Here is a 24,564-nt window from a genome sequence, read left to right as displayed (position 1 = left end):
TCCAGCTGCTCCGGGCTTTCAGAGCTCTACCCCAAATACTTCGGATTCTTTTTGCTGCTGTTGAGCTCAGCAGGCTTGTGGTCTTGGCCTTTCCAATGAATAGAGTACAAGGGAACTTTCTGAGAGGGAGAGCCAAGAAATCTTGTCTGTGTTTCTACTCCATGCCACATGGTAGGTAGCCACTATGTGGGATGAAGCTGCTGCTGCTGTTTCTGTCTCCTCTTCCTCCTCCCCTGCTCTGGATGCCCCCTGCCCCCCAACCTGGATGCACTCCCTTCACTACTTTGCTCAAGACTAGTGCTCTACAGTGCTGATTTGAGTGCTTGAACTGAAAGCCTGGGAGCTGTCCCTGAACTATTTTGCTTAAGGCTCTACCATTTGTGCCACAGTTGCACTTCTGGCTTTTTGGTAATCAATTGGAAATTAAAGTATCAGGGACTTCAAATTGCACTCCTGGTTGGGCATGTGCCACCTGAGTCCAGCTAGCATTTTCTTCTGTAGTTCATCTTAATGTGTTTTTGCAATTCCCCTTTTATGAATATTAATACTGTATCATTTTATATAGTCACAATGAAGTTTAAAGTTTTATTCAGCTTCCATAAACAAATGCAAGTTTCAAAGAGCATCTACATCTAAATTTGGAGACACAGACTACTGCTTTTGGGTCTCAATCTCCCAGAGCTACTGGGAGAGCAAAATCCTGTTACCTGCCGTTGGGACTCTCTGACCCAGGGAACCATGAAAGTGCCTCCCCTCTGACTTTGGTGACTTTGGATCCCATGCCAGCATTTGGCTGTGCTTATTAATCTGTTTGACTTGGCTCAGCACAATTCCATGCTTCTGATTACCTATCTTTGGCTGTTTCTGAGTTACCAAAATAATTTTTCTTCTGGTCTTAGGCATTTTTTAAAGCCTTGCTTTCAGTTTCTGACATGGCTGTCTCATGCCATACACTGGCAAACAACCACCTCCATGCTGGGGCATTTCTAGAAACTCCCATGCCCCTTCAGCAAATACCTACTGAAAATCTCTGTGCCAGACTTTGTGCTGTGTACTAAGCATTCAGAGTTCATGACATGAATCCTGGATTTGGGAATTCCTAGCCTGCTGTAGCTGATGTTTCAAGACATAACACTCCAATTGAATGTTTTGTAGTGACAAAGCTGCACCCCACTCACTGCCAGATCAGAGGCCAGGCCACCCCATGGTGTAGAAAGTTAAGGCCTTCAGTTGTAGGCAGCATTCCTTAAGGCAGGAGCAGTATGAGAAATGGTAATAAAATAATTCTTGAACATACCTACTCTTACTGGAGCGGTGACATCTTATGAGATGAACTGTCTCCATAAAAAAGTAATTACCCTAATGTAGTAAATACCCATTTTCCCCTGGTGATAAAGATCTATTATAACTATCTCCCAGTCTAAAACCATAAATAGAATCCACTGAGGCATTCCAAATAGAGTACTAAAAAATGTTTAAACTTTACCTGCAAGTTTGCATTTTTTTTTCTGAGCTGTATGTTTGCTCTTCAGAGAAAATAGGTTTGTTATTCGCTCTTGCTCTACCCTTTTGGGAAAATTACACATTATACTTAGGTTTATTTATGATGATCTGGTTCCTTACCACAGCTAATGCTATTTTTAAGAATTGTTTGTGCTTAAAAATTTTTAATGGGAATATACTAGGTTCTTGAACGTAAAATAACCCTCTTTCTGCTTGATCACCCCAAGCATGTTCATATTTCTGCCACTGCAGGTTTTACTTAAGCCAAGGGGGCAGGGGAAAGGAATGTAAATGACCTTGTGTAATGTATATATAACATATGTATGTATGTAGTAATGTATATGTAATTAATACTGGGTTGTATAGGAACCCAACTATATTATCCAATTAAAATGGGAGTGGTGAAGCTGGGTGCAGTGGCTCATGCCTGTAATCCTAGCTACTCAGGAAGCACGGTTCAAAGCCAGCCTAAGCACTCATCTCTCCAGTTAATCACTAGAAAACAGGAAGTGGTGCGGTGGCTAAAGGGTTAGGGCAGTAGCCTTGAGCAGAAGAGCTCAAGGACAGTGCCCATGCCCAGAGTTAAAGCCTCATGACCCACCAAAAAAGGGTGGGGGGAGTGGTGAACTGAAGCTCCCTTCTCACCCCCTACTGAGAAGTAACTGTCACCAAGCCTTTGCACTTAAAGGGAGCTGTAGATTCTCAGTCCCTGCAGTCATCCACAAGACCTCCTGGTGAGCTCTCTGTAGACTGTCTAGAAGGGCAGCTCTCTAGAAGGTAGTAACATTCTGTGGCAGCAGAGCTATCACAATGATTGACATTCACAGTCTTACTGTACCTAGGTTTTCCCAATGAGGATCCTGACTCTGATGCTATGTTTGTTCTTTGCTGTGTTCTCTAACTCTCCCAACCTAATGAGAATGCTAAGCCCACTTGGGACTCCCTGTTAATCTGGAGGAGTGTTTATTGGGCTTGTACTGCCAACATCTCTCTTTTTTCTCCTGTCAGAAATGAAACTTTAATTCTGATTAGAACTAATACTAGTAGTTAGTATCTCAGTTTGACGTAGTACAAATCCTCCCAGCCAACAGCTTTGTATGTATACATGCACAGCTCTTCTGCCCTTCTCTGGTTAAGGCTGTGATGCCTACTAACTGGGGATGACCTTTCACAACATGTGGTCCCATCCCCTATCTGTGTAGAGGCTGTGTTATTTACTAGGTTCTACTTGCCTGTTCCTCAGAGATTTCAAGACACAGGTTTGGAAACTCCCCTACCCATGTACTGATGTGGTGAGCAAAGTATACATAGCAAATGGTTAGGATTAGAGCCTTTCATCTGTGTATACACACTTGCATGCCATATACATGTCACATATGACGTGCACATCTTTGCATGCTACATGCATGTGTGCATCATATAATTACTTGAGCCATACCTCTAGCCTGGCCTTTTCTGATTATTTTGAGTGCAGATAGAGAGCTGGGAACATTTCTGTCCAGCTGGCTTTTGAATTATAATCCCTTGGATCTCAAATAACTTTGTTCTAACATAAAAAATATATATTTATAAGCATTAAAAAAAACTGACCTATTTGTAGTCAATACTAACCCAATTCTACAGCTGCTGCCTCTCTCTCTCTAGCTACCCAAGACAAGAGCCATCCTCACCCTTACCCTATATTCTTTTTTCACCCCTTGCCAGTTATGGAACTTGAACTCAAGGCCTGGGTTTTGTCTCTGAGCTTTTTTGCTGAAGCTTAGCTCTCCACAGGAAGCTTGGCCTAGTAGTAGAGTGCTCTCCTAGCATGCACGAAGGCCCAGGTTCAATTGGAAAAAAGCCAAAAGTGGTGCTATGACTCAAGTGGTAGAACTCTAGCCTTGAGAAAGCCCAAGAACAGTGCTCAGGTCCTGAGTTCAAGCCCCAGGATTGGCCAAAAAAAAAAAACAAAAAAAAGAAAGAAAGAAAAAGGTTAGCTCTCTACCACTTTGAGCCACAGTGCCACCTCTAGTTTTCTGGTGGTTAATTAGAGATTAGAGTCTCATGAATTTTTTTGCCCTGGCTTGCTTTGAACTGTGATCCTCGGATCTCAGCCTCCCATATTCTTAATGTCATACCATCCTGTAACCTCTCATTGCCACCATCTAAGCCAAGCAATTAATGTCTTTTGGTGGGGGGGGTCATTTCTCAGTTCATTATTGCAGTTAGACACCAGAAGGATCAAACATGTTAATTATGTATCAAAGATATCTTGCTTAAGACTCTTGCTTGACTTTCTGACATACTCAAGATAGAATTTAAACTTCAGACTACAATCTATGGATCCTTGTAGTGCTGGTCCTTCATTGCTTACTCAGCCTCTTCACTTTAAAGAATTGGCCAGTTTCTCCTTCCCTCATGGGTTTGTTTTGTTTTTCAGAGCTGAGGACCTTGCACTTGCTAGACAAGTGCTATCCCACTCAGCTAAATCCTCAACCCTGTTTTGTTTTGTTTAATATTACCTTTAAGTAGTTGTACAGCAGAGTTTTAGGTCAACATGTTAAGTTTACCTTTCTTTGTGGTTTTACACACATATTCCATCCTTTTTATATTCCTGTTTTCAGTGACTGCCCCTTTCTCCTCCCCTCTGTCTTGCACCTTCACAGCAATTGTGGTTCTAGCTACAGGCCTAGCATGTCAGTATACAATAGGGTCAGCACCTTGAGTAATGCCAGCCTGTGATTATCTGCACAGGTTAATTTGGTGGCACTCATTTTCTTATTTTTTCCCTGCTGGACTAAGTTTTTGAAAGGCGAACTTCCATGGTTTTATCCCTGTGTGCCTGCCCAGGAGATTTACTCATTGATGAGTGAGTGCCTGAATCAAAACACACTTGACCAGAACGTGCCAGGTATCCTGAGGTCCACTTGGCATCACACACAGAACTATGTCATTGGTATGCTGCCCCAGAGCTGGAACTTCCCAGGTGGAAAGAAGCCAGCTACAAAGAGTCTTTAACTTAGCGCAGCATGTCTGTTCCAGTATGACTATGACTGGTGAGAAAGGATTCCCATGGTTGAGGGAAGAGTATGTCTGATTGAGTTCTACAGGAATATTATAAAGAGAGGGAAGGATTGGTTGGATTTGTAAAGTGGCAGTATTGGGAGAGATGAGCTGGGTGAGAAGAGCCAGGATCTAAAGGGAATCATGAAATACTTCTGACCATTTATGCACCTATAGACCTTTCTAGAAAAAGGAAGTGAGACATTTTACAGTTTGGAAGTATAGTGTTTTATGGAAGTCATCAAGGCAAGTAGAAATGAAAACATAGTAAATTCAAGGGTATTACTAATCCAGAAAATCCAAGTCTTGTCATCCAAGATTTCAAAGTGCAATAAATCTGCCTTGGAGTTGTGGAACTGGCGGTGAACTGTGGAGTAGGCCCCATAGCAGTCACACATAGGGAGTCCTCCATCCTCACCCTCTCCCCTACAATCCGCACTGGCTGAGGGAGAGGTATTTGATTAGACATTGGGACTGGGTAATTTTCAAAGACAGATGATGTCCAAAGTGGCTGTTACCATGTTTAGGAGTGGGGGATCTGCAGGAACACCCACTCCCCCCACTATTATAGGGCCGTTCTCAGCTGCCTCGGGAGAGTGGGGGGGGGGTGTCTGCTTGTTCACCAGGTGTCCACACAGAGCAGAGGGAACAGTTGTTCTTCTGCTCACCTCCAGGTGAAGAGCTAGGGACTAACAACAGCTAACCTCTCCTCCTGCGCACGCACGCACACACACACACACACACACACACACACACACACACACACACACACACACACACACACACACACACACACACTCTCTCTTAGTGTTTATCTACAACCAAACGGGGTGGGAGAGGTTCTTGAGTAAGGCAGGATTGTTCATGTGACCTGCACCTTCCTGGTCTCTAGAGAAGTCATTAGGGCCTTGTGCTAGAGAAAGTGCAGTTCAGGTTGCCAGTTGATCTTGAGGCCATGGGTAATTGGGCAGAACTTACCAAGGTCATGCTGATTGAGTAAACCTTAAAATAGGAGTTGGCATATGAAAAACATAAGGAAGGAAACCACACCAAATCGAAACCTGGAACATAGTCCTTAAAAACACAGTGACCACAAGAAACCAAAGCCCTGCCTTCACAAGGCCAGTGGATAAGACATAAGAGAATAGCAAGCCTCCTCTTTCCCATTTTCAAGTTTGTAAACATCATACCTAACTACTATAGAGAACCAAAAGTTAAGTGAAGTGAGCACATGAGACCTTATGTTCCATCCTCAGCATGATTTTTTTTATTAAACAATTTATTAGCATTGATTTTTTTACAGCATATTTCAAATGACATGTTAAACCAAGTATTCAAGAAGGGAATCTCTATATACAGTCACTGGCACTTAGTTTTTTAGAACATAATCAAAATTAGGCTAACATTTGTATATCATAGATATATATTAATCTATGTAATAAAACATTATGTCTATAGAGTCATAGGTTTTTATGTCTATGTAGTTGTGTTTATATGTCCTGTACAATGTCCGTAGCATTGGGTATGCAAATATTGGGTCCTCACTCTTGTATTGTTTGGTCCTCATGTTCCATCCCCAGCACGATTTTTTTTTAAGATTTTAAGAATTTTTACCACAGCCAGATGCTGGTGACTCCCATCTATAATCCTAGCTACCTGAGGAAGCTGAGATCTGAGGATCACTGCAGAGCCAGCCCAGGCTGGAGTGGTAGAATGCCAACCTTGAATTTAAAAGCTTAGGGACAGGACCCAGGAGCATGGCCTAGTGGTAGAGTGCTTGCCTAGCATGCACAAAGCCCTGGATTTGACTCCTTAGTACCATATACACAGAAAAAGTTGAAAGTGGAGCTGTGGCTCAAGTGGTAGAGCGCTGGCCTTGAGAAAGCCCAAGGACAGTGAGTTCAATCCTCAGTAATGGCACCAAGAAAAAGAAAAAGCTCAGGGACAGCAACCAGGCTGCTGGTGTTACATGGCAGATTGTAGCAATAAAACATACAGTACAATATAGTAGCCCTTAAAATTATATTAAGATAGGCATGGTGATGCATTTTTGTAATCCCAGCAGTTGGGAGACTGGAAAAGAAGGACGGCAAGTTTAGATCCCAGTCTGGACTGCTAGTGAGTCATTGGCTCAAAAATCAAACACCTTCCCCCCACCCAATGTTATAGTTTATTATAGTTCAGGTTATAAATAGCCCCCAATGAGCCATGTGATAAAGTTGCAAGCGCATGGCATTGTTGGAAGGTGGTAGAGCCTATTGGAAGGAAGTTAGGTCACTGGATGTATGTCCTTGAGGAAGATTGGGTCTCCAGCATCCATCTCTTTCCCATCCTTCATGCATATTCTTCCACTGCTGTCATGTTTGGTGCCACTACAGGCCAAAGTAGCTGAGCCACTGGATTGTAAACCAAAACTGTTTACTAAAAAAAACTTCTCTGTGTGTTAGCTCTAGTATTTTTTCACTGGGAAGGAAAGCTGTCTTTAACACAGAACAACACAGCAGAAGCAGTCATGTGTCCCATAATCCACGTTAAGTATCATATAAAATTATATTGCAGTACTTTTGTAAGGCTGGCAGTCCCACAGGGACATCTGCCTATGTAAGTTAAAGGGTTTTGGATATTGTCAATAGCTTTTCTTAAAACTGTTAAGATCATTGTGATGTTTAGCTTCTAATCACATAACTTATGTTTTTATTTCTCTGTTGGACTAGCCATGTGTTCCTGGGACAGTTCAAGAATTGCATTGTAGATGAGTTGCTCATAATGTATAATCGTTTTTATATGTTCCTGGGTTCAATTTGTCATATATTGTGGAGAATTTTTGAAGCTGTGCTCGTCGGGGCTATTGGCCTGTGGTTTTCCTATGGTGTCTTTGGTTTTTGGTATCATGGTAATCCTGTTTCCACACAATGAGTTTACAAGTACTTCTGCTACTGGGTCAAGTAAGAATTTGTGAAGGGTTGTCTTTTTTTTTTTTCTTTTATTTTGAAAACATTTTATTTCGTATAAATTCTATACATGGTACAAAAGTATTTTGAGTTTAAGCTTATCTACCAAACAGAAGGTTCTTAAGCTCTTCAAGACCTCTCCTTTCAGAAGTAAATAAATAAGACACAAGTCATACGAATCTGTATATGTAGCACATACACAGAAAATGTGACAAGAACCAAAATATTTGCAGTTTTGTAATTCAGTTTGTGTCAACTAAAGCTCACTGCTCAGAGGCACACCATTATGCGTACAAAAGAGCCCAAGGGGCAGCAGATACTTCAACCTTTAAGGACATAATGTCTAGCTTTTTTTGAAGAAGATATTCCATTTGTAAATTCAAGTTTGGTTGGCACTTTTTAGTCATTTTGCTCAATATTTTGAACATTTTGTACGGTCTTTGGGCTTCTTCTCTCTCTTGTTTTCTCCTCCCAAATTCTTGTTTTTTAGCAGCACGCTTAGCTTGTATTTGTTCATATTCTTCTTTTGCTTTTTGATTTGAGGTTTTCTTTTTACTTTTCTTTGGAAGAAAGGATTTACTGTTTGGCTATCTTGCTCTTCTGGGGAAAGCTGACCAACACATCAGTCCTCGGGCAAAGTCTGGTCAGCGTTCGAGTATTCTCCAGGCAAAGGCTGGTCAGCTGCTTCTTTTGACAAATGCTGGCCAACTCTTCTTCGTTGCTTCCTGAGCCTTTCTTTTTCAGCTAGATAAAGATGCTTCAGATGATCTGGGTAGTGGTCTGTGAACTGGGATTCCTGGGATGTTTGACCCTTCTTTTTCTTTCCACTGCAATTTCCTGTAGTATTTCTGAATCTTCCATCAATTTTCTTCAAAATGCAAAGCCTTGTCCCTCTGTGTTTGGATAACAAACATCTTTATGTATAGCAGGCTGTACCTTCCAGGTTTATGAAAGTATGCTTTATGATGCTTGTACAGTGATGAAAACAGCAAATGATACATTTCTCAGAACACATCCCTGTGACTGTACTTGTAGGGGTATAATGGTATATTTACTATTTTCTCTGTCTCATGTCTCTTCCCCCATTCTTCCATTACTGCTCCCATTTATGTTAAATAAATCTATCCTAATATACCATTTTATAATTTCTTTCATGTTTAGCTGTACTATATAGTTGTGTTCAGTGATTACTCTGAGGGTCATAGTTAACATGTTAACTGATAAAAATAGATTAATACCAGTTTAATAATACAAAAATGCTTTGGTCCTGTATTACTCATTCCTTTAGCTGTTATTGTCATATATTATCTGTGTGACTGAAACACAGCTTCATTTTATATAGATGTCTTTAAAACCAAATAGAGGAAAAATTAACCAATGTGATGAATCTTGTGTTTTGTAATTATTCCTGTGATTCTTTGGTCTCCTGCTCCTTATTCCTCCCCTCCGTTCCCTTCCCTTCTTTTGCTAGCCCTGGGGCTTGAGCTCAGGGCCTGTGCACTGTCTATCCTTGGGCTTCCTCAAGGCTAGCACTCTACCACTTGAGCCACAACCCCACTTCTGTATTTTTCTGTGCATGTGGTACCAGGGAATTGAACCCAGGGCTTTGTGCATCCTAGGCAGGCATTCTACCACTAGGCCACGCTCCTGGTCTTTTTTTTAATTCCTAGTCCTGGGGCTTGAACTCAGGACGTGGGCATTGTCCTTGGTCACTTTTTGCTCAAGGGTAGCACTCTGCCACTTGAGCCATAGCACCACTTCTGGCCTTTTCTGTGTATGTGGTACCAAGGAATCAAACCCAGGGCTTCTTGCATGCTAGGTGAGCACTCTACCACTCTTGACCCCCTGCTCTTTACGTGGATTTGAGTTACTCTCTGTGTCCTCATTAGCCCCAAAACTCCCTTAAGTTTTTAGTTGTAGAGAAAGTATGCCTATGATGAATTAATCTGTTTTTATTCACTTAGGAATGTCTTCATTTCCGTGGCATTGTTAAGGAATAAGTACACTAAATATTCGTGTTAAATGTAGAACTCTTGGTTGGCAGTCCTCTATTTTCAGCATTTTAAATACATTGTCACAAAACTATTGTCTTCTGTAGTTTTTGAGAAACCAGCTCTTATTCTTAGCCAGAAACCTTGACATGATCAATAACTTCTTTCTGTTTTGAAGATCTTGGCTTTGGCTTTGGCTTTCAACAGATTGATTGTGGTGTATCTTGGAGGGGAGCACTCTGAATTTATTTCGCTTGGAGTTCCTTTAGCTTTTTAAATACATAGTTTTTTGGATTTGCTTTAGCTTCTTTTGATATTCCCACTGAAGTTTATAAGCTGATGTATGAACTTGACCTGACTCTATGTAACCATTTACTTTCCAAAAGAGATGCTTGAATTTTTAAGAAAGATATCTGTACTGTGGATGGAAAATAACAGCGAACATGTCAGCCTCATATATTCCAGACAGAGTAAATATAAATTGTGAGTTAATTTTCTTTGGAGTAGAAGTTCGATATAACTAGTGTACATGTATCTAACCAAGATAATATCTTTAATATCTAGGACTTAAAACTAATGGCTGTGCACCACAGATACAATAAAAACTAGATTGTAGTCAATTGCCTTACAAAAGCAATAGTTACAAAAGCTGGTTGGTTCTAAAAGTCGAGTTAAGCATTATAAAGGAAGGTTTAGCGAATTCATTCCCGTGACCAAGAAACATCATTTTTGTAGGAAATAAATTTTTCTGTTGTGATCTAAAATAAGATCTCACTGCTAGAAAATTGTACTTTGGTATAATTCTTTGGTGGTGCTGTTGATAGAACCCAGAGCCTTGTGGCATATAGGCACTCTACCCCTAGCTATATTCATAGCCCTTCATTTTTTTTTGTTTTGGTATTTTATTGTCGGGGTGATATATAGAGGGGTTATAGTTATATTCATCAGTTGGGAGAGTACATTACCTCTCAACCCTTGATACCCCTTCTCATGTTTTTGTTTCCCTTTCCTTCCCCCCACTCTCGCCCAGTCATCTTGTTTTTCTCATTCCCTTGCCTATTTCAAATAAACACACGGATATACAATATACCAGGTGCCACATTCAGATACAGTAACAACATTAGATAAACCATAAGGAGAAAAGAAATAGCTTCACATCGTACATTAATAACAGCAATCACAAAGATAAATCTCTTGTTTCCATATTCTGGAGTTCATTTCACTTAGCCTCATCCTATATGGCCATATGTATATCGCTTTTGAGCTATTCTAATCCTCTGCTAGGAGAATCCTAGATGTATAGTAATTGTTACAAATGAGGGAAACCATGGAGCTTATGTTTCTTTGGGTCTGGCTTACTTCACTTAATAAGATTTTTTATTAAAGAATTTATTAACATTGATTACAAATGTGGCAATGTCATTCTTTTTGATGGTGGCCCCTCATTCTTGTTCTATTATTTTATTGTCTTTGTTTATCTTTTTAAACTTTTTTTCACATTAATCAAAAGTGTATGTCTGTTGATTTTCTATTCCCTTCTTGGTACTTTTAGGTGACATTGTAAGGTTCGCCAAAAGGAAACTGCTACCTGCTCAGACAAAAAGTTTGTTGGGGGGGCGGACAAATTGCTAACCCACCCCTCAGTGGAAGGTTGGTGGAAAAGGGTTGAGCCATAGGCGGGTTGGAGTTAACTAGAGAGGGGGCAGGGAGCAGATGTGGACTTGACCTCAGAGTCTGAGAGGTAACTTCCCCTAGGCGTGCCGGTCACCTAGGTAACACAAGTGCTGGATGGGAGTCTTCTAGGGAAGACTGTGCCATCCTGTGTGGCAAATAAGGGGGATGGAGAGACTTGTGTGCAAAGAAAAGTGGCCCTTTATCTGGGCAGTCCTAACAGTTGTACCATGCAGAGTGTTGTTATTGTTGTTATTCCCCTCTTGATATTTGACCTATTTGTGAAAATATTAATGAGAAAATAAGCTAAAATATTGCCTATCTCTTTTAGTTTACTTTGGGAATTGTCCTGATAGGTTTAGCTAGAATGGTACAATATATATTGCTAATAAGTTTGTTTGAATTGTCATTGATAAAACTAAACTTACTAGTGTAAATTTTTCTGTCATTAAAAGAGTGATCTTGAATAAAGGTTTCCATTAACATTTTCACATAATAGAGTTCATTTTTAACTTTCTTCAGTATTCTTAAACTGTTGATTCTAAACTGTTGATTTTACCCAATAGCTTTGTGACTGCTTTGTTGCATATGATTTTGAAGAGCTAAGTAAAGATGGACACTTGTATGTTTTTTGGGCTATTGAAGAATCCTCAATTTGGTAGATTTGGGAATCTACATCCCCTTAGGGATTAGTTCTCTCTGAGGTGCTCAGCATATCACAGAATGCAGATTAAAGTAGACAGAGAATACACAGAGATCTAGAGTAGTGACCTTCATGTTACAAAACCTTAAAACCAAGGGCAAGAACACTTGGTCATCTCTAATTGTACTCAGGATTTTGGATAATTCATACTAATGTTGTCAATGAAAGTGTCAATTGTCCTATTGTCAGCAGTCATTCTGCAAACTTTTTTGTTATTTTTTATTATAATTAATAGAAGGTTTATAGTTATATTTGCCAGATAGAAGATGCATTACTTCACAAAGATTTATAACCCTTTTTATGTTTTTGTCCCCATTTTCCCTCCCCAGACCCACTCTCTCCTCTTGTTTTCCCCCTTCCCTTTCCTATTTCAAATAAACGTATATACAGTATACCAGATAACAAGATAAAATAATGTAACAATATGAGAATAACCAAGGGACAACAGACACATTATATAGCTCTTGTTTCCATATCCTGGAGGTCCTTTCATTTAGCCTCATCCTATGTGGCCTTTTATATCTTGGTTTTGAGCTATTGTAATCCTCTGCTAGGAGAGTCCAAGGTTTGTACTAATTAATGAGGGAAACCATTGAGCCTATGTTCCTTTGAGTCTGGCTTAATTCACTTAATATGATTTTTTATTAAAGAATTTATTAACATTGATTATTATATCTTATTTCAAATGACATTTAACAAACAAGTATTCAAGAAGAGAGACTCTATGTACAATCACTGGCACTTAGATTTTACAACATAATTAAAATTAGGCTGAGGGTTTGTGTGTCATAGATACATATTAATCTATGTAATAAAACATTATGTCTATAGAGTCATACATTTTTATGTCTATGTAGTTGTGTTTCTATTTCCAATACGATGTCCATAACATTGGGTACACAAATATTGAGTCCTCACTCTTATACTATTTGGATCTAATAGCCACATATTAAGGATACTGTGCGCCTTCTGTTCCTTTGGTCTTGACTTGTCTCATTCAACATGATTCGCTCTAGATTCATCCATTTCCCTGTGAATGCCATTATTTTATCTTGTCTGTTGACTATATAGAATTCCATTATGTGTGTGTGTGTCACTCTTTTGTATCCATTCATCTACAGTAGGGCGACTGGATTGTTTCCATCGCCTGGCTATTGTGAATAGTGCAGAGATGAACATAGCTGAGCAGGTGTCCTTATTATATCCTGGGTTATGATGTTCAGGGTAGATATCCAGAAGTGGTATGGCGGGATCATAGGGAAGGTCTATTTTCAGTTCTTTAAGAAACCTCCACACTGCTTTCCAGAGTGGCTGAACTTGTTTACAGTCCCACTAGCAGTGCAGTAGGGTTCCTTTTTCTCCACAACCCCACCAGCATCTGTCATTCTCCGAGTTCAAAATCTTGGCCATTCTTGTTTGGGGTAAGGTGGTATCTTAGGGTTGTTTTTATTTGCATTTCCTTTATGACCATGGATGATGAACATTTTCTCATCTGCTTTTCTGCCATTTTAACCTCTTCTTTTGATAAGTCTTTAGTTTCCTTGCCCTGTTAGTGAATGGTTTGTTGGGTTTGGGGGGATTAGTTTCTTGAGTTCCCTGTAAATACTGGATATTAAGCATTTGTCTGATGTATTATTGGTAAATATCTTTTCCCAGTTGGTTGGCTGTCTTTCTACTTTAGTGGCTATGCTTTTATCTGTGCAGAATTTTTTTATTTTTAAGGTAGTCCCATTTATCGACTCTCTCTTCAATCTGTTGTGACCCTGGGATTCTGTTCAGAAATTTTTTGCCTGTGCCTATGAGTTCCAGTGTCTCTCCAACTCTATCATGTAGCAGTTTCAAGGTTTCTGGTCTGACGTTGAGGTCTTTGGTCTATTTTGAGTTAATTCTTGTTCATGGCAAGAGGCTAGGGTCAATTTTTAGTTTTCTGCATGTGGCTGCCCAGTTTGGCCAGCACCAATAATTGAATAGGCTGTGTTTGTTCCACTGTATGTCTTTGGCTCCTTTGTCAAATACAAGTTGACTATAGGTATGTGATTCTACTTCTGGATCTTCTATTCTGTTCCATTGATCTTCTGGTCTATTTTTGTGCCAATACCATGCTGTTTTTGTTATTATGGCTCTATAGTACAGTTTGAAGTCTGATATTGTAATACCACATGCTCTTTTTTCCTATAATTGTTTTGGCTATTCTAGGTCTTTTCTTGTTCCGTATGAACCTTTGGATTATATCTTCTATTTCAGTGAAGAATGTCTTTGGGATTTTGATGGGAATTGCATTGAATTTGTATATCAATTTTGGCAGTATGGCCATTTTCATTATATTGGTTCTCCCTAGCCATGAGCATGGGATGTCTTTCCATTTCCTAGTGTCCTCTTTAATTTCTCTTGTTGGGCTTTTATAGTTTTCATTAAATAATTCCTTGACATCTTTAGTTAAGTTAATTCCTACGTTTTTTTGTTCTTTTGGGGGCTATTGTGAATGGGATCATTTTCTTGATTTGACCTTCTGTTTGTGTATTGTTGGCGTGCAAGAAGGCTACTGACGGGGCTGGGAATTTGGCCTAGTGGTAGAGTGCTTGCCTAGCATGCATGAAGACTCAAGTTCGATTCCTCGGTACCACATACGTAGAAAAAGCCGGAAGTGGTGCTGAGGCTCAAGTAGTAGAGTTCTAGCCTTGAGAAAAATCCAAGGACAGTGCTCAGACCCTGAGCTTAAGCCCAAGACTGGCAAAAAAAAAAAAGGCTACTGACTTCTGCAGGTTAATTTTATATCCTGCTACTTTGCTAAAGTTGTCTATTAATTCTAGGAGTTTGGGAGTAGAGCTTACTGGGTCACTCAGGTAGTCATTCTGCAAACTTTAAAAAGATTTTTTTATTGTAATGAATAGAGGGATTACAGTTGTATTCGCCAGATAGTAGATGCATTACTTCTCCCACATTGATACCCCTTCTCATGTTTTTGTCCCCATTTCCCTCCCTGCACCCCCTCCCAATCATCTTTTTTTTCCCCTTTCCCTTTCCTATTTCAAATAAACAAATAAACATATATACAATATGCCAAGTAACAAAGTCAGATAGTGTAACAATATGAAATTAAACAAAGGGCAGCAAAAGAGAAGAGAAATAACATAGTACATTAAGAACAACAATCACACAAGATAAAGCTCTTGTTTCCATATCCTGGAAATGCTTTCATTTAGCCTCATCTTATATAACCTTATATATCTAGGTTTTGCGCTATTGTAATCCTCTGCTAGGAAAGTCCAAGTTTTGTACTAATTATGACAAATGAGGGAAGCCACTGAGCCTATGTTCCTTTGAGTCTGGCTTATTTGACTTAATATGATTTTTTTCCAAGTCTTTCCATTTCCTTACAAATGGGGCAATATCATTCTTTCTGATGCAGCATAGAATTCCATTGTGCATAAATACCACGTCTTCGTGATCCATTCATCTACTAAGGAGCATTTGGGTTGATTCCATGTCTTTGCTATGGTAAATAGTGCTGCAGTGAACATTGTTGTGCTGGTGGCTTTAGTATGTCCTTGTTTCTGGACGATTGGGTAAATGCCAACGAGTAGAATTGCTGGGTTATAGGAGACCTCTATGTTTAGTCTTTTGAGGAATCACCATACTGCTTTCCATAATGATTGATCAAGTTTGCACTCCCATCAACAGTGCAGTAGCAATCCCTCCTGGCCACATCCCTGCCAGCATCTGTTGTTATTAGATTTCTTGATCCTGGCCATTCTAACTGGAGTGAGGTGGAATCTCAAAATTGTTTTGATTTGTATTTCTTTTATGGCCAGAGATCATTCTGCAAACTCTTGAGTTTTTTTTTAAGGTCAAAGCTCATACTCAGAACAAGAAGCATGGTCTTAATGAGGCAGAACTGCCTCCTGAGGAAAGTGTTGCTTCTGTACACTCAGTACTGTAGGCGTTAGGTTCAAGCCCTAGGACTGGCAAAAAAACAAAAAAACAAAAAAAAAAAAAACAAAAGGAGGAGGAGGAAGAGAAAGAGGAGGAGGAAGAAGAAGAAATAAGGCGTAAGATTGGTGTGTGTGAGGTAGATTGATGTGGGGAAGTGGACAGGTCAGAACCTGTCTCCTGCAAGCTGTGATCGGTGCTAATACTTTCCACATTATAAACAAGATTTACTTACCCAGGAGTTAAGTAAGTTCTAACAAACAAGCAAAAATAAATAAATAAAACAGGTCAGAACATATTGGCTCCTGGAAGATCTTATGGGTACCCCCCAGCAAGAGGACACTGACTAGGGTAGATGGAGTGTTCGTAGGCCTTGGGGCTTGAATAGGATCAGAACTTCTCCCATTATCTCCTCCTCTAGCCTTGGACCACCAAGCAAGCTCAGCAAACCTTAGGTTTTCATCTTACAAAGTAAAGATTGAGATGTCAGGTGCCACCAGTAGATGGCTGACCCTCTGCCTTAGTGTCTTTATCTTCCACCATCCATGGCTGTGGTGCTCTGAGAAACAAGATCATTGGCTGCTGGGATTCCTTCCCTGGCTTTTGATGATAAGGAAAAACAAATAAGTTGGAAAGATTTATTATTGAATGAGTAGGTCATCCTGAGGGAACAAATGAACATTTTTACTTCCCTGAAACATATTAATTCTGAAAAATACTAATATAAGTGATTTAAACTAAGTAATAAACTCTTTTTCACATTGGATGTTATTCATGTGGACTTGAGCTTGTTTCTAATGAGGAAAGCAAGTGATCTTGTTGCTCTGGTCTCAACCCACCAAGGACAGGTCCTGAGCTGTCCATCTCCCTGCTTACTTCATTCCGTTACTTTTCCACTGGAATAATTATATAAAATTTTAGCAATCCTTTCTCTGATTTGAAGGTGTATGTTACTGTAATCTGTTCTATTTCAAAACTCATTATGTTCTTTCAATGATAGGTACCAAACACCATGACTCTGGATTGGATTCACGTGGGCACAGGGCCTGTGTTTCACTCCACAAAGCTCAGGTGTTAGGCAGCCCCCACTGAAAAAGAGCACTTTTTCAATCCCACCCAGTGATTCTGTTGGAAGTCTGGGTGAGACCTTCATATAGAAGGCTGACCATTACATTTGACATGTTAAGTAAAACAGGATTGTATATCTCTTCACCTAAGTACATTTAAATAGTTGTAATTAACTGTACAGAGTTGACTTAAAGTTATGTATTCTCATTAAGTGGTCCTTTTTCTGACAGCAAGGCAATGCTGGAGATTGAATTCAGGCCTCACATTTGCTAGCAAGATACTCTACCACCACAGGAGCCACACCTCCAGGTCCTTTTTGCATTGGTAATTTTTGAATTAGGTTCTGAGTCCAGGATAGCCTAGGCTGCTGTCCTCTTGTTTGTGCTTCCCATGTCACCTATGAGTGTTTATAAAAAGTCTTGGCTAGCCATGAACTTCAGTCCCCTGGTCTCTTTCTCGCAGGTAGCAAGAATTACAAGTTTGAGGAATGATGATGCCAAGCAGTACTTTACTTTTGTCTGAAAAAATATTTTTCTCTGTTAAGTCTCTGTATTGCTTTCTATACTTAATATTTTTAGATTGATTCTCTGAAAACTTAGCTATTAAAGTGGATCGTTTTAATTGAAGAAACCACAGCTTATATATTCTTTCTGTTGATTCCTAGAGTGCTTCATAAGTTTGTATACTCTTAATTGTTATTATTTGGGGATTTTCCATTCATTCATTTTTATTTCTGGTACTCCTAAATTATTTTTGCTGTTTCAATGAATTATTTGTATGCTTCATGGACCAAACTGGCTTTTATACCTCCTCCATTCTCAGATGTCCTGCTGTTTTGTTTTTTGTTTTTGTTGGTTGTGGGGCTTGAACTCAACGGCTGGACACTGTCCCTGAGCTTTTTTCCTCAAGGCTAGCACTCTACCACTTTGAGCTAGGATAATAGGCTTCAGCCACCAGCACCCAGCTTGATGCCCTGCTTTTAAAGAGTGAGTTATTTGCCATGTACTAGTCGCACATGCCTGTAATCTTAACTACTCAGGAGGCTGAGATCTGGAGGATCAAAGGTCTAAGCCAAAATGGCAAGAAAAGTCCTTGAGATTCCGTCATCAAAATAACATTTAAAAAGGCAGGCTGGCCTGCTGCCAGTGGCTCACACCTGTAACCCTAGCTGCTCAGGAGGCTGAGATCTGAGGATCACAAGTTGGAAGCCAGCTGGGGCAGGAAAGTTCATTCGACTCTTATTAAGACTCTAAAGTAATCATAGAAATAAGCCAAAAGTGGTACTGTGGCTCAAATGGTAGAGCAAAAAGTAGGTCAGGGACAGTGCCCAGAAAGGGGGTGAGGGGATGGGAGGGGGAAGAGAGGCTAGAGGCATGCCTCCAGCCTGAAAGTGAAAGTGATAGAACTCCAGCCAAGCAAGCAAGCTGAGAAAAAATACAAGGCCCTGAGGTCAAATTAAAGCGCCACCAAAAGAAATCATTGTTATTTGTGTATTATGTATATTTGCATATTTCATTGCTGACACTATGCTTATAGCTGGTAGCTGCATGTTAGTTTCCCACCTTTTGACCCTGCCTCATCAAAGCCCAGATTCTGCTTGGAGAACTGTATGTACATGCTCAGGCCTGAGGCCTGGAACACCAAGTCTGATTGTCATCAGAAGTCATCAGCACTGCAAAAAAGATTCACCCAGTTTTATATTTAGTTCTTAGTTTGTGAAGAAAACCCTTGAATTTGAAAACAGTTCTGTGGTGGAGGAAATGCCCTTGAATTTGGCTAGCATTATTTTATTCCTGAATAGGCCACCACAATGACTTTGTGCATTTTTGAATGTTGTTTTTTAATCAGAAATACAGATTCTGATAGTAAAACAATACTATTCCTCATCTCTTAGGAAGACTCTTTCCTTTATCCTATCTCGCGTTAGACTATAGGAATAAGTATAAAAGATGGAGAATGTGCAGTTGGTTTTAGAAATACAACTGTAAAAATAGTTTATTAGGCATTGTAACATTTAATAATATACTGTTGAAGTAAATGATACAAGTGCTGTATAAAAGTTAGTTCAGCTGGGCATTGCGGCCTAAACCTGTAATCCTTGCTGCTTGGGGGACAGAGTTGGGAGGGGGGGTCACACTTTAAGGTCAGTCTGGACATAATAGTTCACAAGACTCTACAGGAAGAAAGAACATCACACCATACACTCTGACCTCCATAGAACTCCAGGGTCTATGACTAAAGTGTGGGGTAAGTACCCTGACACCGTCATTAGAAAAGACCTAATCTGGGCTCAGCAAGGAAACCAGTGTCTGTAGTAACTGCAGCAAGAAGAAGCCTGCCTGGCATTTCTATTTATAATGGCTAGTCAGGCAGAAGCACAACCCTGGTGACCAGCACCCTCCCTACCTTCAGGCATGTTCCATCTCCCTGAGGTGCAGAACCCATGACCGGGTACAGAGAGTGATCTACACTGAGGGCCAAGCTTTGGGCATGGGCAACACAGTGGAAAGGAGTTAGGGCAGCAGAATTTGGACAGGCTCATTCTCAAGGTCCTCTACTAACAATGGGGGTCTGTCCTAATAATAATAAGCAATGGTAAGTTCAGAAACATCATAAATCCAAAGTATATTGGCCAAATTTAATGTGCTGAGCAGCCTGGCCACACAGTACACTGTGCAGCACCTGCTGCTTCACCCCTCGATTGTGGGGACGACCACACATAAGCTGTGGTTGTTCCTGCTGCCCAGCATCCAGAAACAAGATTAGACTACATACAGCTAGCCCAGGAAAAGATCCGAATCCAGAATTTCAAGAACAGGTTCTACTTTGGTCCATCTAAAGTTGTTTTTGTCAGTCCTGCGGCTTGAACTCAAGGCTACTACTCTACCACTTGAACCAAAGCACCACTTCTAGCTTTTTCTGTGTATATGGTGTCAAGGAATGGAACCCAAGACTTTGGACATGCCAGGGGAGCACTCTACCACTAGGTCATGCCCCCAGTTCCTTCAGTTTACTTTTGTATGTGAAGAGGAATGTATCTTGAAGGGCTATAGGTCTTCTGTAATAGACCTACTGAAAATAGAGCATCTCCAGGCCATCTTACTGCTAATGTATAGACTTTCCTTTGGTCTCCAAGTCCCTAGTCCAGAGCTGCTCTGTTGGTAAGGCTGAGGGAACCACCAGGCTCATTGTGGCCTGGGAGACCTATGACAGGAAGTGATGGAGATTCTAAAGACCATTTGTACCCTTCTGTCTTCCTTGCAGGGCATGGGGTGGGGAACAGGCAGAGACAAGGTAATCTAGCTGATGTCCAAAAACTACTTCCACCCGTGACTTGGGCTGAGGATTTAAGGTAGGAGTCTTCCCAGGCCATCCAGGTTGAGGGAGCCATGTTTGAAGTGGCCATGGCCCTCATAAAACACGATTCTCCTGCGGAGACTTGTGCTGGTGCCTGATGCTGTTCTTGGCATCTAGGGGGTAACTTCCAAGTGAGCCTGAAACTCAAAAGAGGTGAATTTGGGGAATAGCCTGCTCTTCGTTGTTCAGGTACAATTTGAGAGTGGCTAGTGAGTGTGGATGAGTAGTAAGGACCCAGAAAGGTGTAGAGCAGAGAAAGCAGTGATACCTGCTTCTTCTAGGGTGCAAACACATGATGCCCTTCTCTTCCCTAGTATCTGGAGAGTGTTCATTCAGCTTGGAAATGCCTTGGTGCCTCCACTGTAGAAGCCACTCCGTTCTTAGTGGCTGATGCAAATTCCAATTAATTTTACCATCTCCATACTATTACATCCTTGAATTTGGGGGTGTCTGCAATTTTCTATGTTAAATGCAGTTTTTAATGTTAAGGGTATTTAAAATACCTTCTTTGTGGGGTGTGGGCAAGCAGTACTGGTGCTTGAAATCATGCTTGCTAAGATGACACTCTGCCACTTGAGTCATATATCCTAATCTTCTCCCCCTGTTCGTCCCCTTTTTAGCTTTAGTGATTTTTCAGATAGAATCTTACTTTTTTCTTGGCCCAGTCTGAACTATATTGCTCCTACCTATGCCTCATTAGCTGGATGTACTGCCTATCCATCTTTATTTGTTGATGCTGTCTCCTTTCCTTATTTCTGCCTGCCCTAAGCCACCATGCCCCTCTAGTAAATAAGATGGTTTCAGAAAAGCAAAATTAACTTTCTAGCTTTTCATTCCTATGCATGGAATGGCCTATACTAGTCAATAGTGGTTTGTAATATGTGAGTCCTCATCTAAGAACTGCTCTCATACTGATTCATGCGTATTTTCTTTCTCTACACAGTAGAACCTGTATTCTTCATGTTAACTTACATACCTTGTAAGGTATGGTTCATTCTTCCCAAAAATCTCTTAGCTTGTCTTCCTTAGATTTAACTAGAAATCTTGACTAGAAGTGTAGTAGTATACTTCTAAACATTCTATGGTAGTAGAGTATTATCAATTGGAATCAATAGGTAGTTTTTACACTATTTGATATTCTTCAGAAGCGTGATTTTTCATATTTTACTAAAATATGTTATTTAATAATTCTGCATATTTATTTGGAATAAGTTTATCCTTAATTTTAGTTTTGCTATAAATATATTTTAACTACATTTTCTAAGTACTTCCCAAAATGTAGAAAAGGTATTTTGAGCATGTTTTTGTTTTTCTTGGCCTTATACTAACAATATATCACAATTTCTTCAAATGCCCTATGGTATAAACTATCCGCTTTTCCATAAACTGAGATTATGCAATGTGAGTAATTGGCGACAACATTATTGTATAGTTTGTTCTCTGTCATCTTTTGACATTAAGAATGTCTTTGCAAAAAATTGTGTGGATGTTGTTATCTGTGTTCTGAAGTCGGCTGCTACAGTCCATTACTCGTTAACCAGCCCAATTCCAAAAAGCTTGCCAAGCTATTGTGTTTTGAATCCCGAAGGTTCTCTAATGGCTTAGCGTCCACCTCATGTTTAAGAGGTAATCTAGCAGGAAGTTTCGAGGTGTGTCCTCAAAGACAAGTATGGGATGTCAGTCTATTTATTGTCTCCTTTGGGTAAGTAGCTTTCTCCACTGTGTGCTCCCTCCATTCTATACTCTCTTTCTGCAGCCCCAAAAGCAACAGGGCCAATTAATCACAGACTGAACCCTCAATAAACCAAAATCAACTTTTTCTCCTTATAAGTCAGTTATCAATTCTTCATTCTAGTAACAAAATATTGACCAAAAGAGAAGCAACCTTTGCTAGCTTCATTGTTTGTCTTGTTTGATCAATGATGAGGAGGAGGAAGATGATAATGATGAGGAGGAGGAGGATTTTATTGTTTCTGCTATATCAGAAATCAGTCTTAAAATTGAGAAATTCTCCAGAGTTGTCCTTTTCTTGAAGGTATTTTGTGTGTCTACAAAGTGACTTTACTTTGTTTTTGTTAAATTGATATCAAAATAGGGGAGAGATTTTTACCCCCATGATTAGTCCAAGCAGTTATTGATTTCTGTTTGGAGTTAATTACTTCATGTTCAGTCCATGTGGAAGTTCACTTTCCCCATACAGCTACCAATCTGATATTCATTGTGCCTTTAATATATCTAGGTTTCAGTGTAGTCTCATTTTCTTCTACCAAGAATATCCTTTCACATTTTTTTTATTACAAATCTTTTGATGGCAGATTATGTTGTGTTTGCTGTTTATGTTGTGCTATGCAGGAAATTTGTTTTACTTGTGCACTTTCCTTGTTATTGTTTCATTTCCCTTGGTCTTTGTATACTTTCTGAAAGTAATTATGCGTTTTTTCTATTTGTAGTATCTTTTGCAGGTTTCTGCACATTGTGATATATCTTGGTTTAATAGGTGTGTGTGATACGCACATGTGCACACACATCCATATACTTCGTTAAATTTCTTTGACCGTAGGATTTTGGATTTTATAAAATATGCCTTAATTTATGCAGTTACACATAGTGTAGGCTGCTTGATTTCTGCCTACAGAGCTCACGTGGGCTCTCTTCATTGTTTTTTCTCTTTTCTTTCCATGCGGGGTTTTGAGCAGTCTTTAAGCTTTCCCTCCCTTTGTACTACAAATCTATTAAGCATAATGAGTGAATTTTTTATTTCTAATCTTCCATGAACGTTATGTTCATGTTCAATTTGAAATCCTTGCACATTGTGAGACTTTAAAACTAAGCAACACTTGTGGGCTTGCCAGCATTGGAACCCAAAAAGGCCAAGGATATACATGGCTGCATCATTCATAATAGTAAAAGCTTGAATGTTAGCAGTGATTCCCATGTGGATTGGAAAAGTGAATTCTAATACATGCACCCCACAGCCCTAGAGAAAAATAAATTGCCCTGATAGAGACCAGGCTCCCCCACTTCTATAGACAAAGCAAGAAATAACTAAGAAAATGGAGCACTATGTCTAGTTTTTTAATTTACACTATGTTAATTTTTTTAGTTGTACAAAGGAGTTTCTGCATGTTGATATGTTGGGGGTGTTTGTTTGTTTTGCCAAACCAGGGACCTGAACTCAGGGCCTGGACACTGTCCGTGGACACTTTTTGCTCAAGGCTAGCTCTCTGCTACTTGAGCCACAGCTTAAAGCCATTTCCAGCTTTTTGTGAGTATGTGGTACCAAGGAATCATACTCAGGGCTTTGTGTGTGCTAGGCAAGCACTCTACCACTAAGCTATGCTCCCCACCTTGATATGTTGGATTTTTTTTTTTACTAGCAGAAATTAAAATGAATATTTTTCCACTGTCTGACTAGGAACATTTTTGTTTTCTCTTACTCATTTTATGAGCCTTTTCTGGTGGCTTTGACATATTCCTTTTCACTTTGGAAGAAGTCGTTCTTGGATCATAATTGATTACTATGACCTTCCCCCTCAGAAAATTCCTGTTGCTAATTTCACTAGTAGATTTCCAGGTATGTCTCTGACATGGCTTTTGCTTTCTCCTAGCCAGAGCTCTGCTCTTACTCTCATATACCTTGGTAACATAAATTCCTTAATAGAGTCCTTGACTATTAAGCTAAGCAAAGCTGAGGGCTGACGATGCAGCTCAGCAATAGAGTACATGCCTGACATGCACAGGGCTCTTGGTTCATTCCCTAGCACCAAAAGAAAGAAAGTAAACAAATGTCAGGCTTAGGAGACTGTACATTACAAATGATGGAAAAACAACACCCAGGTTGGCATTGAAGAATTGTGACATGAGGGAATATTAATTGAATGTTTTGTGGTGGGTAAGAAGAGAGCTGCTGTCCTTAGCTCCACGCTCTGCCCTTTTAAAAAGTAGGCTAGAAACTAGGTGATGACCCTTTGGTACTCACCTCCAAGACTCTGGACAGAAGAAGTCCTGATGTGTATCAGACCAGAGTCTGAAGTGGCCTCGCCACAGCAGGCCATGGCCCAAGAAAGACAGGTTTGTTGGCAGGACCTTCTTGCTTTAGAAAGAAGTCTTTTGACCACTTTGGCCTTACTCACATTTCCTTGTGCTGTTTCCTTTTTCCTTCCAACTTGTCAAAGCTACAGCAGATCCCCTAGGGGAGACCTGTTCTCTAATCTCATTCTCTAAAAGTCTCCAGGTTGGTAGCTGTACGTTTTTGACCAAATAAGTAGGGGGTGGATTTTCTGTCAAACATAGATTGAAATGGAAAGGTATCTTTGAAGTTGACTTTGTCAAGGTTCTGGTTTTGACA

General features: G+C 40.0%; 1 protein-coding gene and 1 pseudogene across 2 annotated transcripts in view; one reads left to right on the top strand and one right to left on the bottom strand.

Moving 5' to 3' along the window:
• The window catches only part of Cdyl (chromodomain Y like), a 211,830-nt gene that overhangs the window by 171,979 nt on the left and 15,287 nt on the right, over positions 1–24,564 (top strand). The window lies entirely within an intron of this gene.
• Positions 7,781–24,271, bottom strand: LOC150048407 (thyroid transcription factor 1-associated protein 26-like; annotated as a pseudogene).

This window comes from Megascapheus bottae, chromosome 22 (assembly GCF_031878675.1).
Source record: "Megascapheus bottae isolate mThoBot1 chromosome 22, mThoBot2.hap1, whole genome shotgun sequence".
NCBI lineage: Eukaryota > Metazoa > Chordata > Mammalia > Rodentia > Geomyidae > Megascapheus > Megascapheus bottae.
Note: the sequence above shows the minus strand (reverse complement) of the source record. Positions and strands in the feature narration are given on the sequence as shown.